General features: G+C 36.7%; 1 long non-coding RNA gene across 1 annotated transcript; it reads left to right on the forward strand.

Moving 5' to 3' along the window:
- Window positions 1–1,043: 1,043 nt before the first annotated feature.
- On the forward strand, window positions 1,044–5,631 carry LOC112770080 (uncharacterized). The gene is made up of 2 exons (XR_011876607.1): window positions 1,044–1,925; window positions 5,189–5,631. It is a non-coding gene; the product is annotated as an uncharacterized lncRNA (long non-coding RNA).
- The last annotated feature ends 229 nt before the right edge of the window (window positions 5,632–5,860 follow it).

Consider the following 5,860-nt stretch of genomic DNA (forward strand, 5'->3'; position numbering starts at 1 on the left):
TTCTTCCTCTCTTCTTTCATAACTAGCGCCCTTTTCTTTGTGGGTTGTTGAAAATGAGCTTATGGCTCAATGGCTCATTAAAGAGTGCTTTTATATGTTGGGTTTTGGGCCCAATTTGGGCCCGATCTAACCCGTTAGCGTTTTTAGCCCGTTCGGCCCAACTTTGGGCCAAACCTTTAACACTAACGCCCGGTTTTCCATTCCTAATATGTTTCTAGGATTTTCGACTGTTTTCACTTTTTCTCGCACAGAACCAGACAAACTTAAACCGGTTTAACCGATTCAACTGCCGATTCGCGATTTTTCACGATTTTTCGCAGAAAACACATTTTCTGACTCAAAAGGACTTACTGAGTCCGAAAATCATATTTAAATCCCCAAATTCTCATTCTAACTTTCCATAACTTAATTTGGGTATTTAAATTATTTTATTCGTGAAAAACCCGATTCTTACAGAAATTATAGGAAGAGTGGAAGCACAAACCTCCTTGATGGAAGCTTCCCCAATTGTCTAACTTAAAGACAATAAAAAGAAGTACTTGGTGGGAGACACCCTACCATGATAAAACTTTCTAACTTTCTTCCTTTATTTCGTTCTTGTAAATATGTCTCTTGGTTGTTAGTTTGACTTAATAGATTTTTGTTTCAAAATGCATATTTGAATAATTAGTAATTTTGTTTAAATTGCCTTTCTGACTTGAATTACATGTTTAAAATTTTTAATTAGTTTTTGAATGGTTAAAACAGTTTTGATAAATTTTTGTTTTGAAGTGCATATTAAAAGTGCTTTGAATAGTGTATGATTTTAATTTAAAAAATAAAATTTTGCACAATTTTAAAAGTAATGTAAATAGTTACATATTTTTATTAATTTCTTATTTATATGCATTTTGAAGTGTTGGGTGAAACTCAATTTTAAAAAAAAAATTCAAAAAATCACTTAGTACGTACGCACATGCTAGTGCGTATGCATGCACGTCCTCTCACAGCGTTCGCACAGAATGTGCATACGCACAATTGCCCATTTTCCCTTCTGTGCTTACGCCTAGGAGGTGATGCGTATGCACAAATACGAGGTTCCATCTCTTCTCGCGTCACTTCCTCTTCTCCTTCCCTGCTTCACCATCACACCCAGCTCCGACGCAACATCACCCCTCCTCTTTTTCACTGTCTCACCCTACCGAACCGCCGTTTCCTCTCTCCCTCACCACTGTCTCCAGTCTCCACCACCGACGAACCCCCTCTCCCTTTCCTTCTCTCCTTCCTCAAACACGCAACCTCTTTGTTTCCCTTCACCTCCGCCCATCCCAGAACCCACAGCGCTAGCTCCTCCACGCCGTCGTCCACCATCACCTTCGCGTCAACCACCTCCACCACGCCAGCAACCCTAATCGCGGTCCTCACCTCCAGCCACCGCCGCCTGCTCAGAACCGCAATCATCACAGACCCTATTGTCGCGTTTCCTCTTCTCCCTTACCATCGCCTCCGTCAAAACCCAGAGCAGCGGTGGCTAGATTCCCCTCTTTCTCCCCTCTCTCTGACTGGCGAACCTGGACCATCGTCGCCTTCCGTTTCAACGCCGCCGCACATACCCATCGCACAGCCCCCCTTCTTTCTTCTTTCCCCTGCGCCACCTTCCTGCGTCCGAGCCTCTTCCCCCTGTCTGAACCACCACCACGAACCAACCCCCCCCCCCCCCCCACACACGAGCCCCAACCCCCTTGCTCCATTTCCCTCCCCCTGTTCTCTCGATTGCCTTCGAACAGCAAGAACAGGGCGTCTCCCCTGTTTCTCAGCCTTGCAACGCAGCGCTACCGTTCTTTGCCGCTTCAGTCTCTGAGTATCACCGCTGGTGCCGCCACTTTGGCTGGCCGCTTCCACCCTTCCTTCCCCTTCCCTTCCTCTGCTCTGATTCTGCTTCCCAGGTTTAACCATTTTCTTTTTCCTTTATTTTGTTCTGTTTCGTTTATCATATTACAGCTAGTTAGGTCATTTTGTTTAGCTTAATTTAGTTAGTTTATGCCTGTTTAGTTGATTAGGGTGTTAGAGAATCTGGCGTGGATAGTTGATGTAGGTCTGTAATTATGATTGCTGCTGCTGTTCAGAATGATTTTCTTTCTTCCCTGAATGCTGCCATGGATGAACTTGTTTATTGTGCTGTTTTGGTGTTGAATTCTAGACTTGTGATTGCTGTTTATTGTATTTTTGTTTATTGTCCAAAATAGATGCTGTGAAAGTGTTACTGTTTCATTAATTTTTCTTGGTTTGTTGTTGCTGAGTGCTGCCCTACTTGTTGCTTGGTCCATATTATATGAACTGCAATGATTTCAGTTTGTGAAACTGGTTAAGTCATATGAATTCTTTTTACTGCTTGCTTGAACCTGGGAAACATGCTATTTACTGCTGCTATTTGGGAATGACTGATTTTATATTTGTGATTGGTTTGTTTGTTGTTAGTGATGAATTGCCCCTGTGTTAATTTGGTTTGTTGATGCTGCTGCATAGTTGTTTATTACTACTTTGTTCTTGCTGATGGCTGTTATTTGGAATGCACAAGTGCTGGTTTGCTTATGCAGTGATGATCTTGACCAAATTCTGAATTTAAGATCTTATTGCTGCTGATTTCTTGTTTCAAGTTGAACTTCATTCTTGGATTGAGCTATGTGTAATTGTTTGAATTTTTATTACTCGTAATTGATTGCTGAATTCAATGAAGGAATGCTGACTGAATCAGTTACTGTTGTTCCTTGTGCTGTTTTGGTGCTATGTTTTTAGGCCATTATTTTTCTGTTATTTGTCTAACAAAAAGAATGCTGCTGCCTGGTTATCTGTTTTTGCTGAGTGCTATTGGCTGAGTTTCTGGTTAAATTTGCACTTCATTGTTGGATTCAATTATGCTTAATTGTTTGAACTCATGCTGCTTCTGGAATGGTTATTGAACTCAATGAAAAGAATGCTGCTTGATGCTGTTGGTTTAGTTTAAATTGTTATTGATGTTATGTTGCTGTTTTATTGATTTACTTTTGTGCTAAACTGGATTGTTTGATGCTGCTACATAGTTGTATTACTGCCTTATTCTTGTTAAAGGCTTCTGCTAGAATGATGCTGATTTTCTTGAATTTGAATTCAATTGTCAATTGCACCATTTCAATTTTCCATTTTGTTCTTGCTTCAAGATTGATTGCTGCTGTGTTCGTGCTGATTGCCATTGTTTGGATGAGTCCAGAATGTTATTTGTGCAGTCATGAATTTTGAGAATTTTTGTTTTAATTTGAACCTAATCACTTGATTCAGTTAGTTGCATTTGTCTGGATTCATGCTGCTTGCTTGTGGAGTAGTTATTGAATTCAATGGAAAGAATCCTGACTGAATCAATTACTGTTGTTTTTTGTTGCTGTGCTTTTGTTCATGGCTGTTTGGGATGAACCAGCTGCTAAATATTGTTGATGGTTGCTTGTGTAGTGATGATTTTTGCTTAATGTATGAATTTAAGTTGTTTTTGCTGCTGTTTTGTTCCAATTTGAACTCAATCACTTGATTCAAGATGCTTAGTTGTTTAAATTCATGTTGAATACTTGTGATTGGTTGTTAAATTCAAAGAACAGAATGCTGCCCTGTTGTTAATTATTGCTTTTTCTTGTTGGTGGCTGGTTTTTGAAACGAACAATCCCTAGCTATGGCTGTTGCAGTGATGATGATCTTGATAAATTTATGAATTCGAGTTGTTATTGCTGCTGGATTGTTCATTATTACTGTTTTGATGCTGTATGTTGGGCCATTGATTGCTGTTTTGTTGCTGAATGATGCTGCCTTTCTTCAATTTGAATTAAATTGTCAATTGCTCAAGTTCAATTATCCATTTTGTTCTTGCTTCAAGTTTGACTGCTGCTGATTTTTCAATCCATGTTGGCTCATTTGCTTACTTCCCATGCTTACATATCTGGTTTTGGTGTTTTTAATTGTCAATGAACTCATATGGAATCTGAATTGATTGATTGAGTTTGGGAAATAGCCAATTTGCTGCTGAAATGCTGCTGGATTTTTCCTAACCTTGTTTCATTAAATGACATTGTTTTATTTGGTCCAACAAGATTCTATTTGACGGATTTCTGTGTTAATAGAATCTTGTTTGCTAAATGGTTTTGGAAAACTCCTCAAGAACTTCTTTGAAAGTTTTGGTCATGCTTCTAACTTTCTTTGCTTGCTTGTGATGCTAATTTACTTCTATGCATTGAATAGTTCAAGTGAATTTTTAAATTGACCATAAGCTTGAAATTCTTTGGAAAATTTGAGACTCTTTTGCATAAACTCACACGTTTGAAGGTTTTTAATCTATGTGGCTGATTTGATTCATTCTATTCATGCCTAATATTAAGTCACATAGATCATGAGGTTTTCAATTCTTGTTTCAACTTGTGACTTTCATGCCTCATTGGAATTTGGTGTTTGAATGTTCTTTAGCTTACTTGTTTCTCTATGTTTCTAACTTTGTCAATGCCAAATTGTTTTAATTTATGCCAATTACTTGTGATTGATATTTACTTGATTATGTGCTCTACACATATATGTGCATTACTTGTTTTGGCATCTTGAATTTTTTTCAGAAGTGAATAGAAACTTGCTTGTTTTGAAATTTTTGAAACTTTTTAGAATTAAGGAACTTGTGATTATGCACCTAACTTTTGATTTTTCTTCCATTCTTTTTACTAACTTTTTCTTTCTTTTTACATAACGTTTAACCTTTGTTTTCTTTTTCAACTAACTTTTTCTTTTTCTTCACCTAACCTTTAATTTTTCTTTTCCTTTTCAACTAACATTAATTTCTAACTTTTCATAACTTTTGACATTTTCTTTTCTTTTTCAACTAACTTCTTCTTCTTAACATAACTTTTGACTATCTTTTCTTTTTTTTCATTTTCAACTAGCTATTTTCTTTTTACTCACATAACTTTTAACTTTCCTTTTACCTTTCAACTAACACTAACTTTTTAACGGTTTCCTTTCTCTTCGTGCATAGCAACAATGCTCCTTTCTTCTCTTTACCTTTGATAAACAAGTTAGTTATCTTGGATTGATTGGAAGTTTCTTCTGATTACTTTCAACTTGAATCTCATGCATGTTTCCATTCAAATTTTTATTATCTGTTCACTTCATATGCTGTTTTGTGACTTGGTTCTTCCTTTCTTAGCACCACCATCGTTCTTGCAGCCATTCTATCACCCGAGACCCACCAGCAGACGGAAGAGCCAATGATAGCAACGATTCTTTCCACTCCGCTTGATCTGAGCACTGAGGACGGTGCTACATCTCAAGTGTGGGGAGGTTGTTCATCTTCAGCAAGCATATTTTGGGTGAAAAATTCCATTTCCGAACACTTTTAGTTTAGTTTTTTTTTGTGCTTTTTAGTTGTTTTGTATATATTTTATCTTTTTGAAAACCTTTTTGCTTAGTTTTTGCACTTTCTTAGTTTATTGCACATTTTAATTTTGCTTGTACATAACCTAGTATTATATTATAGTGATGCATATCTTTACATTTTGCTTTTGATTTTAGCATTTCCATATGCTTTTTAGTTTTTTAGCTATGATTGTGATTTGGGATGATGTGATGATTGCATCTAGTTTGATATCCTATACTCTTGTTATCTTGGTTTGATTGAAATTAGGAATTAAACTTAGGATTTTTGACCTTTTCCATCCAATCACACTATATACATATATAGAATAAATGTTAGTCAATTTAATGAAATTTCCAAGAAACTTACTTTTTATAAAGGGCATCGAAATTCAAATTGAATTGAGTTGAAATTTTTCATTGAAACTTGCATGGTTTATACATTATGGAATATGGTTTTTGAGTT

The sequence above is a fragment of the Arachis hypogaea genome, chromosome 18, assembly GCF_003086295.3.
Source record: "Arachis hypogaea cultivar Tifrunner chromosome 18, arahy.Tifrunner.gnm2.J5K5, whole genome shotgun sequence".
In the NCBI taxonomy this organism is placed as follows: Eukaryota; Viridiplantae; Streptophyta; class Magnoliopsida; order Fabales; family Fabaceae; genus Arachis; species Arachis hypogaea.